Genomic DNA, 12,688 nt, shown 5'->3' on the forward strand with positions numbered 1-12,688 from the left:
TTAACATTTTTCAACCGATTCTAAAAATTCCAACACCAACCCATTCATATCATCTAGTACAATTGTGCTAGTATCAATATTTTCACAAATTCCAAAATTTCCAGGAAACTACCATTCAAATGAATGGCCGTATTCAAAGTTCTACAATGCCCTAAATTTTCCAAATGTGCAATTTTTAAACCCGATTCCGACCTTTCAACCATCCACACTCACACTACTCTTCACATATATCGAACGCAAAACAGGTTTCCCCGGATTTTCCCGGAATTTTCTCCCCATTGACAATGAATGGGAAATGACAATCGACTCCATATCCCACATTTCTCACCCGATTTCAACCGTTCCAACACCCACACACTCCACTCACCCTGGACATTCAAGCCAGCATGTTTCCCGGTTCCGAAATTTCCCTGATTACCCGGAATTACCAGGAATTTCCCCCCAATTGAAAATTAATGGGAAATATGCAATCGACTCCACATCCCACATTTCTCATCCGATTGGAACCGTTCCAACATTTACACACTCCACTCACCCTGGACATTCAATTCCAGGAATTCCCGGTTTTCCAAAGCCCTATTTTCACTTCTTGCTGGAAAGTTTTCACAGTCCATATTTTTCAACCAATTCCAACTGTTCCACCTTCAAAACTCTCCTTAGTCGGGACAACAAAAGTAATCTTTTTTTTTTGTGTACAAATTCCTGGTTTTCCCAAAATTCCAGGAATTACGAAATACTTATTCTCAATTAAAACTATTACTACGTTAATATTTTTCAACCGATTCTAAAAATTCCAACACCAACCCATTCGTATCATCTCGGACAATTGTGCTAGTGTCAATATTTTCACAAATTCCCAAATTTCCAGGAAACTCCCATTCAAATGAATGGCTGTATTCCAAGTTCTACAATGCCCTAAAATTTCAAAATGTTGCGCAATTTTTAAACACAATTCCAACCTTTCAACGAATCACGCACACTACTCTTCACATATATCGAACATAATATAAAACATGTTTTCCCGGAATTTCCTGGAATTGTATCCCCATTGACAATGAATGGGAAGTATACAATCGACTACATATCCCACATTTCTCACCCGATTGGAACCATTCCAACATCCACACACTCCACTCACCCTGGACATTCAAGCCAGCATGTTTCCTTGTTCCGAAAAATTCCCTGATTACCCGGAATTACCAGGAATTTCCCCAATTGAAAATGAATGGGAAATATACAATTGACTCCACATCCCACATTTCTCATCCGATTGGAACCGTTCCAACATCCACACACTCCACTCACCCTGGACATTCCATCCATCCATCCATTCATCTTCTTCCGCTTATCCGAGGTCGGGTCGCGGGGGCAGCAGCTTAAGCAGGGAAGCCCAGACTTCCCTCTCCCCAGCCACTTCGTCCAGCTCCTCCCGGGGTATCCCGAGGCGTTCCCAGGCCAGCCGGGAGAGATAGTCTTCCCAGCGTGTCCTGGGTCTTCCCCGTGGCCTCCTACCGGTCGGACGTGCCCGAAACACCTTCCTAGGGAGGCGTTCGGGTGGCATCCTGACCAGATGCCCGAACCACCTCATCTGGCTCCTCTCGATGTGGAGGAGCAGCGGCTTTACTTTGAGCTCCTCCCGAATGACAGAGCTTCTCACCCTATCTCTAAGGGAGAGCCCCGCCACTCGGCGGAGGAAACTCATTTCGGCCGCTTGTACCCATGATCTTGTCCTTTCGGTCATGACCCAAAGCTCATGACCATAGGTGAGGATGGGAACGTAGATCGACCGGTAAATCGAGAGCTTTGCCTTCCGGCTCAGCTCCTTCTTCACCACAATGGATCGATACAGCGTCCGCATTACTGAAGACGCCGCACCGATCCGCCTGTCGATCTCACCATCCACTCTTCCCCCACTCGTGAACAAGACTCCGAGGTACTTGAACTCCTCCACTTGGGGCAAGATCTCCTCCCCAACCCGGAGATGGCACTCCACCCTTTTCCGGGAGAGAACCATGGACTCGGACTTGGAGGTGCTGATTCCCATCCCAGTCGCTTCACACTCGGCTGCGAAACGATCCAGTGAGAGCTGAAGATCTTGGCCGGAGGAAGCCATCAGGACCACATCATCTGCAAATAGCAGAGACCTAATCCTGCAGCCACCAAACCAGATACCCTCAACGCCCTGACTGCGCCTAGAAATTCTGTCCATAAAGGTTATGAACAGAATCGGTGACAAAGGGCAGCCTTGGCGGAGTCCAACCCTCACTGGAAACGTGTCCGACTTACTGCCGGCAATGCGAACCAAGCTCTGACACTGATTATACAGGGAGCGAACTGCCACAATAAGACAGTCCGTTACCCCATACTCTCTGAGCACTCCCCACAGGACTTCCCGGGGTACACGGTCGAATGCCTTCTCCAAGTCCACAAAGCACATGTAGACTGGTTGGGCAAACTCCCATGCACCCTCAAGGACCCTGCCGAGAGTATAGAGCTGGTCCACAGTTCCACGACCAGGACGAAAACCACACTGTTCCTCCTGAATCCGAGGTTCGACTATCCGGCGTAGCCTCCTCTCCAGTACACCTGAATAGACCTTACCGGGAAGGCTGAGGAGTGTGATCCCACGATAGTTGGAACACACCCTCCGGTTCCCCTTCTTAAAGAGAGGAACCACCACCCCGGTCTGCCAATCCAGAGGTACCGCCCCCGATGTCCACGTGATGTTGCAGAGTCTTGTCAACCAAGACAGCCCCACAACATCCAGAGCCTTAAGGAACTCCGGGCGGATCTCATCCACCCCCGGGGCCTTGCCACCGAGGAGCTTTTTAACTACCTCGGCAACCTCAGCCCCAGAAATAGGAGAGCCCACCACAGATTCCCCAGGCCCTGCTTCCTCATAGGAAGACGTGCTGGTAGGATTGAGGAGGTCTTCGAAGTATTCCCTCCACCGATCCACAACATCCGCAGTTGAGGTCAGCAGAGCACCATCCCCACCATACACGGTGTTGACACTGCACTGCTTCCCCTTCCTGAGGCGGCGGATGGTGGTCCAGAATTGCTTCGAAGCCGTCCGGAAGTCTTTTTCCATGGCCTCCCCAAACTCCTCCCATGTCCGAGTTTTTGCCTCCGCGACCGCTGAAGCCGCACACCGCTTGGCCTGTCAGTACCTGTCTGCTGCCTCAGGAGTCCCATGAGCCAAAAGAACCCGATAGGACTCCTTCTTCAGCCTGACGGCATCCCTCACCGCCGGTGTCCACCAACGGGTTCTAGGATTACCGCCACGACAGGCACCAACCACCTTGCGGCCACAGCTCCAATCGGCCGCCTCGACAACAGAGGCACGGAACATCGTCCACTCGGACTCAATGTCCAGCGCCTCCCTCGTGACATTTTCAAAGTTCTTCCGGAGGTGGGAATTGAAACTCTCTCTGACAGGAGACTCTGCCAGGCGTTCCCAGCAAACCCTCACAATGCGTTTGGGCCTGCCAGGTCTGTCCGGCATCCTCCCCCACCATCGCAGCCAACTCACCACCAGGTGGTGATCGGTAGAAAGCTCCGCCCCTCTCTTCACCCGAGTGTCCAAAACATGAGACCGCAAAACCCATGACACAACTACAAAGTCGATCATGGAACTGCGGCCTAGGGTGCCAAGTGCACATATGGACACCGTTATGTTTGAACATGGTGTTTGTTATCGACAATCTGTGACGAGCACAAAAGTCCAATAACAGAACACCACCCGGGTTCAGATCCGGGCGGCCATTCTTCCCAATCACACCTTTCCAGGTTTCACTGTCGCTGCCAACATGAGCGTTGAAGTCCCCCAGTAGAACGAGGGAATCACCCGGGGGAGCACTCTCCAGTACTCCCTCGAGTGAATCCAAAAAGGGTGGGTACTCTGAGCTGCCGTTTGGCGCGTAAACGCAAACAACAGTCAGGACCCATCCCCCCACCCGAAGGCGGAGGGAAGCTACCCTCTCGTCCACCGGGTTGAACTCCAACGTGCAGGCTTTGAGCCGAGGGGCAACAAGAATTGCCACCCCAGCCCGTCGCCTCTCACTGCCGGCAACGCCAGAGTGGAAGAGAGTCCAGCCCCTCTCAAGAGAAGTGGTTCCAGAGCCCTTGCTGTGCGTCGAAGTGAGTCCAACTATATCTAGCCGGAACTTCTCCACCTCACGCACTAGCTCAGGCTCCTTCCCCCCCCCAGCGAGGTGACGTTCCACGTCCCAAGAGCCAGCTTATGTAGCCGAGGATCAGACCGCCAAGTGCCCTGCCCTCGGCTGCCGCCCAGCTCACACTGCACCCGACCTCTATGGCCCCTGCTATGGGTGGTGAGCCCATTGGAGGGGGGACCCACGTTGCCTCTTCGGGCTGTGCCCGGCCGGGCTCCATGGGGACAGGCCCGGCCACCAGGCGCTCGCCATCGTGCCCCACCTCCGGGCCTGGCTCCAGAGGGGGGCCCCGGTGACCCGCGTCCGGGCGAGGGAAATCTGGGTCCTTTGTTAGTGTTCTTCATAGAGGTCTTCGAGCTGGACATTCAATTCCAGGAATTCCCAGAAATCCTGGTTTTCCAAAGCCTTATTTTCACCTCTTGCTGGAAAGTTTTCACAGTCCATATTTTTCAATCAATTCCACCTTCAAAACATTCCTTAGTTGGGACAACAAAAGTAATCTTTTTTTTTTTCTTTTTTTTTTTTTAACAAATTCCTGGTTTTTCCAAAATTCCAGGAATTCCAAAATACCTATTCTCAATTAAAACTATTACTACGTTAACATTTTTCAACCGTTTCTAAAAATTCCAGCACCAACCCATTCATATCATCTCGGACAATTGTGCCAGTGTCAATAATTTCACAAATTCTCAAATTTCCAGGAAATTCCCATTCAAATGAATGGCCGTTTTCTAAGTTCTACAATGCCCTAAATTCTCAAAATGTTGCGCCATGTTTAAACCCGATTCCGACCTTTCAACCCTCCACCAACACTACTCTTCACATATATCGAACGTAAAACATGTTTTCCCGGAATTTCCCGGAATTTTCTCCCCATTGACAATGAATGGGAAATATACCATCGACTCCATATCCCACATTTCTCTCCCGATTTGAACCGTTCCAACATCCACACACTCCACTCACCCTGGACATTCAAGCCAGCATGTTTCCTTGTTCCGAAAAATTCCCTGATTACCCGGAATTACCAGGAATTTCCCCCTATTGAAAATGAACGGGAAATATACAATTGACTCCATATCCCACATTCCTCATCCGATTGGAACCGTTCCAGCATCCACACACTCCACTCACCATGGACATTCAAACATTTCAGTTCCGCTGACGCATATTGGCGGTTTGGCGGCTAACGTGCGAGGAGTATTGACAAGTAAAAGTCATCAAGTAGAATAAAGGAAGCATTTTTTTTATTTTATCACTTGTATCTCAAAGCCATGAGAACAATTCCCAGTGCTGGTAATGACCTCGCAGCCCAGGAGGCGGCTTCTGTTGCATGCTGGATGATCACATGGCGGTCACATGACACTTTTTTTTTTTAGCAGGAAGTGGGGGCGGAGAGGGACAGCGGTGCTGATGCGTACAGCAGAGTCCGCCCTCCTCCTCCTCCTCCTCCTCCTCTGCAGCATCTCCTGCATGCAGCTCACACTGTCCCGCTTTCTCCTCCACGCCGTTCAGGGCGCCGCCTCCTCTTCCACTAAAAACACTGTGGTCGTCGTCCAGGGCTGGGAGGGGAGGGGTTAGGTCCAGGCACAGGCACAGCATCTTGTGTGGGCTCCAGCCAGGTAGGACAACTTTTTCTTCTCCATTGAAGTCCACACCTTGTGCTTTGGTGTCGGGAATATAATGCTGTGAGTTCACGTAGTTCCTGAACCATTCCACTCCCAACAGTCTGTTTTCTTCTGCGAACAAATACTCATCACCACAGCTTGGTACCTCTTCCCCCCCATAGTGCTCACACACTGCTGTGGGACGGCATGTTCCACTCGTTGTCGCAAGTCAACCAATGTTGCTGTCGTAGTGCAGGTTAAAAGTGACATTTTACACCACAGGTGTCAACTTGATGGCCCGAGGGCCACGTTATGTTAAGCGGCCCCTTGAAAGCCGAGAAATGATAGCCAATACTGTAGCGTAAATTAATATGTAAGCAACACCCACCAAATTTTAGAATAAATAAATATTTTTACATATATTGGCCGCACCGCAGTTATATACCGGTGTGTAAATGTTTATTTGCATACCTTAATTGTTTCCTAACACTGTCTGTAACAGGGCAGTAAAACGGCTGTTCAAACAAAACAGAAGTCATTGTCATGGACCCGCTAGCTGCGCAAGCTAGCTCTCCAGTCCGCTAAACAGACTCGGTAACTCCACGGTGACGTTTTGGTGGATTTACTGAGGAATTTGTGAAAGTGAAACAACACAAAAAGAATGTAAGTTAACAATACTAACACACACACCTGTAAACGTGTTAGCGTGTTAGCTAATGCTATACGACGCTAGCTTCGTTACACTTCGTGGGCACGTACACATTTGCATGAAAAACACTCCTACAGACATTACACATGGGACAGTTTAGTAAGTAAGAATTGTTTTAGTTATATTGTAAAACTTACAAACGTTACTTGGAGTGATGTGTGTGTATATATATATATATATATATATATATATATATATATATATATATATATATATATATATATATATATATATATATATATATATGTATGTTTTGCTCCAGATATATAGGTTGTGAAAATATTTATTTACACAGAAATATTTAGTAAATGTTTATTTACATACATTAATTGTTTTCTAGCACTGTCTGTAACACGGCAGTAAAACGGCTGATCAAACAAAACAGAAGTCATTGTCATGGACCCGCTAGCTGCGCAAGCTAGCTCTCCAATCAGCTAAACAGACTCAATAACTCCACGGTGACATTTTGGTGAATTTACTGAGGAATTTGTGAAAGTGAAACAATACAAAAAGAATGCCATTGTAAGTTAATAATACTAACGTACTAGCTAATGCTATACGACGCTAGCTTCATTACACTTCGTGGGCACGTAAAATTCTGCATGACAACACTCCTACAGACATCACACATGGGACAGTTTAGTAAGTAAGAATTGTTTGTTATATTGTAAAACTTACAAACATTGCTTGGAGTGATATATATATATATATATATATATATATATATATATATATATATATATATATATATATATATATATATATATATATATATATATATATATATATTGTTAAATGATTTATATACACAGAAATGTTTAGTAAATGTTTATTTACATACCTTAATTGTTTCCAAACGATGTCTGTAACATGGCAGTAAAACGGCTGATCAAACAAAACAGAAGTCATCGTCATGGACCCACTAGCTGCGCAAGCTAGCTCTCCAATCAGCTAAACAGACTCAATAATTCCACGGTGACGTTTTGGTGAATTTACTGAGGAATTTGTGAAAGTGAAACAATACAAAAATAATGCCATTGTAAGTTAATAATACTAACACAGACACTCATAAACGTGTTAGCATGTTAGTTAATGCTAAGGGCACTAGCTTGATTAAATTGCGACAGCACGTACAAATATGCATGGAAACACTTCTATGGGACACTTTAGTAAGTAAGAATTGTTTTAGTTGTATTGTAAAAGTTACAAACGTTGCTTGGTCGGTTTTACGTCAGGTTTAAAGCAGAAACAGGAAGTACATTTTCAACCGGCAGCACCTGTAGTGAGCAAACTTGTCCAAAAGATGGCGTCATGGTACAAATAACAAATAAAAATAACACACGTTCATTATTTCTGCAGGCGTCTATGAAAACTATTTGTTCAATACAAAAACACTCTTGCCATTAGCAAAGCAAAACTCATAAATTAGCCGCAGCGTTTCATAAGCCGCAGGTTATAAAGCGTAGGAAAAAGAAGTGTCTTATCGTGCAGAAAACATGGTACTTTCTTGTCTTTCTAAATGTAATTGTTCTTTTTATTTGAACAGAAATAACAAGTTAACTAATGCGATTAATCACAAAAAATACTGCATTAATCATGTATATGTGCAGATTTATCACCCACTAATTACATGTGGGTCAAAAATATTGGGTCTTTTTCATGGATAATCTGATTAGATTATGTCAGCAGTAAAACAATACATATTTACTGCATGTAATATATTTTTTAATTTAATATACTCTAACAATGCAACATATATTATATTATCTTATATTGCATACAATTTGTGTAACAACAAAAAAAAAAGAATATTTAATATTTTGTCTGTCAATGTAAAGTTAAATTTGTATGAGTTTTTTTTTACGTTTTATGCCCTTTTTGTTTAAAAAAAAAAAAATACATTTATGACAAAAATATTTTTCCACAAAAAGATTTTCAAAGTGGAATATTTAATGATAAATAATTAGAGTTTTAATACATAACATTGATTTTGATTCATTATTTTTTTAGCAATGACAAGCTTTTGAAATAAAAATGATCAGTGAGTCAAAAAGGCTCCACTCATAAAAGTGCTAAAAATAAGTCATACATTATTTTTTTAGTTGTTTACTTTCATCTTCCAATCAACTTCAGATCGATCTGTAATTTTTATCAGTTTTAATCATTTTTGTTTTGTTTTTTTTGCACTTTTCATTCAAAGAAAACTTTTTTTTGTATGGCAAACACACAAAATATGCAATATTTTCCGCAGAAAATAATTCAAAATGGAATATTGAATAGGTCAATAATTCATAACATTGATTTTGATTCATTATTTTTTGACCAATGACAGCATTTGAAATAAAAATGATCAATGAGTCAAAAGGACCCCACAAATAAAAGTGCTAAAAATAAGTCATACATTATTTTTTAGTTGTTTACTTTCATCTCTCAATCAACTTCAGATCGATCTGTAATTTGAATAATTTTTAATCTTTTTTGTTTCGTTTTTTTGCTCTTTTCGTTCAAAGAAAACTTTTTTTTGTACGGCAAACACACAAAATATGCAATATTTTCCCCAGAAAATAATTCAAAATGGAATATTGAATAGGTCAATAATTCATAACATTAATTTTGATTCATTATTATTTTTTGACCAATGACAGCATTTGAAATAAAAATGATCAATGAGTCAAAAGGGCCCCACTAATAAAAGTGCTAAAAATAAGTCATACATTTTTTTTTTAGTTGTTTACTTTCATCTCTCAATCAACTTCAGATCGATCCGTAATTTCTATTATTTTGTAATATTCTTTGTTTCGTTTTTTTTGCTCTTTTCGTCAAAGAAAACTTTTTCTTGTATGGCAAACACACAAACTTTGCAATATTTTCCCCAGAAAATATTTCAAAAAGTCAATAATTCATAACATTGATTTTGATTTTTTTTTTTTTTTTTGAGCAATGAAAGCATTTGAAATAAAAATGATCAGTGAGTCAAAAGGGCCCCACTCATAAAAGTGCAAAAACAAGTCATAGATTATTTTTTTAGTTGTTTCCTTTCATCTCTCAATCAACTTCAGATTGATCTGTAATTTTAGTCATTTTTAATCTTTTTTGTTTAGTTTTTTTTGCTCTTTTCGTCAAAGAAAACTTTTTTTTAGTACAGCAAACACACAAAATGTGCAATATTTTCCCCAGAAAATATTTCAAAATGGAATATTGAATAGGTCAATAATTCGTAACATTGATTTTGATTCATTATTATTTTTTGACCAATGACAGCATTTGAAATAAAAATGATCAATGAGTCAAAAGGGCTCCACTAATAAAAGTGCTAAAAATAAGTCATACAGTATTTTTTTAGTTGTTTACTTTCATCTCTCAATCAACTTCAGATCATTCTGCAATTTCTATTATTTCTTAATATTCTTTGTTTAGTTTTTTTTGCTCTTTTCGTCAAAGAAAACTTTTTCTTGGAAGGCAAACACACAAACTTTGCAATATTTTCCCCAGAAAATATTTCAAAATGTCAATAATTCATAACATTGATTTTGATTCGTTTTTTTTTTTTTGAGCAATGAAAGCATTTGAAATAAAAATGATCAATGAGTCAAAAGGGCCCCACTCATAAAAGTGCAAAAACAAGTCATAGATTATTTTTTAGTTGTTTACTTTCATCTCTCAATCAACTTCAGATTGATCTGTAATTTTGATCATTTTAAATCTTTTTTGTTTAGTTTTTTTTGCTCGTTTCGTCAAAGAAAACTTTTTTTTAATACGGCAAACGCACAAAATGTGCAATATTTTCCCCAGAAAATATTTCAAAATGGAATATTGAATAGGTCAATAATTCGTAACATTGATTTTGATTCATTATTATTTTTTGAGCAATAACAGCATTTGAAAAAAAATTATCAGTGATGCAAAAGGGCCCCACTAATAAAAGTGCTAAAAACATACATTATTTTTTTAGTTGTTTACTTTCATCTTTCAATCAACTTCAGATCAATCTGCAATTTTTATTATCTTCTATCTTTTTTTTTTTTTTTTTTTTTTTTTTTGCACTTTTCGTTCAAAGAAAACTTTTTTTTGTTCGGCAAACACACAAAATATGCAATATTTTCTCCAGAAAATATTTAAAAATAGAATATTGAATAGGTCAATAATTCATACAACATTGATTGTGATTCATTATTATTTTTTGAGCAATGCCATCATTTGAAATAAAAATGATCAATGAGTCAAAAGGGCCCCACTAATAAAAGTACTAAAAATAAGTCATACATTATTTTTTCAGTTGTTTACTTTCATCTCTCGATCAACTTCAGATCGATCCGTAATTTTTATTATTTTTCAATATTCTTTGTTTAGTTTTTTTGCTCTTTTCGTTCAAAGAAAACTTTTTTTTGTATGGCAAACACACAAAATATGCAATATTTTCCCCAGAAAATATTTCAAAATGTCAATAATTAATAACAACGTTGATTTTGAGTCATTATTATTTTTTGAGCAATGACAGTTAAAGTAAACATATTTGTGTAATTAGAGTCATCTTGGCAACTTGTTCTTGTTACATTTGACCTCTTTTATTCCACTTTATTATGTTTTTGTATAATAATATTTCAAAAATGTGCCCCGGACCGCTAAAAGATTAATTGTGGACCGCTAATGGCCCCTTGACCACACTTTGGACACCACTGATCTAGAGATTTAAGCCTTGAAAAAAATATATTAATTAATTTTTTGTGTTTTCTTGGTCTTCTTGGTCCCCCGGGACCAAAATGAGGGGAGACCAAAATGTAAAAAAAATATTTTTTTTTTAAATATATTGGTTTTGAAAATGAAAAGTACCAAAATGGCCCCTGCATGCTTTCATTTTTTCAGTTTGTGGCCCTCAGTGGAATTATTCACACACCTCTGATATATAGGACGATTAAACGGGCAAAATAGTAATGATAACAATTAGGGATGTCCGATATTATCGGCCGATAAATGCGTTAAAATGTAATATCGGAAATTATTGGTATCGTTTTTTTTATTATCGGTATCGTTTTTTATTTTTTATTTTTTATTAAATCAACATAAAAAACACAAGATACACTTACAATTAGTGCACCAACCCAAAAAACCTCCCTCCCCCATTCCCACTCATTCACACAAAAGGGTTGTTTCTTTCTGTTATTAATATTGTGGTTCCTACATTATATATCAATATATATATCAATACAGTCTGCAGGGATACAGTCCGTAAGCACACATGATTGTGCGTGCTGCTGGTCCACTAATAGTACTAACCTTTAACACTTAATTTGACTCATTTTCATTCATTACTAGTTTCTGTTTTTATATTGTTTTACTTTCTTTTTTATTCAAGAAAATGTTTTTAATTTATTTATCTTTTTTTTTTTTTTTTTTTTTAAAGTACCTTATCTTCACCATACCTGGTTGTCCAAATTAGGCATAATAATGTGTTAATTCCACGACTGCATATATCGGGTGATATCGGTATCGGTTGATATCGGTAATTAAAAAGTTGGACAATATCGGAATATCGGATATCAGCAAAAAGCCATTATTGGACATCCCTAATAACAATGGATTATATTCACAGTATTTATTGCTTTTCTTGACACTTCAAAATAATTGCAAGAGGCAATGTTACAACTACTGGATCATGATGTCCGCTTTCTGAGGCTTTGGAGAATACATCCTTCCAATTTAAATACCATAGGGCCTTGCACTTTTAATTCCTTTTGGATTTAGTCTAGCTCAAGGGCACCTCAGCGGTGCAAATACAGCCAACTTCTTGCATATCCTCCAATACAACTCCCTGTTTATTTATTTGGTATTATTTTATTTTGAAGGGCTGAGGACACATGGGTGTTGCTTATAGCTTATATAATATACATACATATATATATATATATATATATATATATATATATATATATATATATAGTCGCGATCAAAAGTGTGCATACACTTGTAAAGAACATCATGTCATGGCTGTCTTGAGTTTCCAGTAATTTCTACAACTCTTATTTTTTTGTGATGTAGTGATTGGAGCACATACTTGTTGGTCACAAAAAACATTCATGAAGTTTGCTTCTTTTATGAATTTATTATGGGTCTACTGAAAATGTGACGAGGTCAAAAGTATACATACAGCAATGTTAATATTTGCTTACATGTCCCTTGGCAAGTTTCACTGCAATAAG

At 39.7% G+C, this 12,688-nt stretch overlaps 1 protein-coding gene across 2 annotated transcripts in view; it reads left to right on the plus strand.

Moving 5' to 3' along the window:
- Nucleotides 1-12,688, plus strand: part of rap1gapb (RAP1 GTPase activating protein b) — a 519,058-nt gene that overhangs the window by 35,032 nt on the left and 471,338 nt on the right. Inside the window, exon 1 of one of the 2 annotated variants that reach the window (XM_061937649.2) lies at nucleotides 5,742-5,797. The exons of the other annotated variant lie outside the window; for it this stretch is intronic. The gene's annotated coding sequence lies outside the window, so the exon portion shown is untranslated. Of the gene's footprint in view, nucleotides 1-5,741; nucleotides 5,798-12,688 lie in introns of those variants that run through there. 2 annotated transcript variants of the gene reach the window in all.

Source organism: Nerophis lumbriciformis, linkage group LG03 (genome assembly GCF_033978685.3).
Source record: "Nerophis lumbriciformis linkage group LG03, RoL_Nlum_v2.1, whole genome shotgun sequence".
Taxonomy (NCBI): Eukaryota; Metazoa; Chordata; class Actinopteri; order Syngnathiformes; family Syngnathidae; genus Nerophis; species Nerophis lumbriciformis.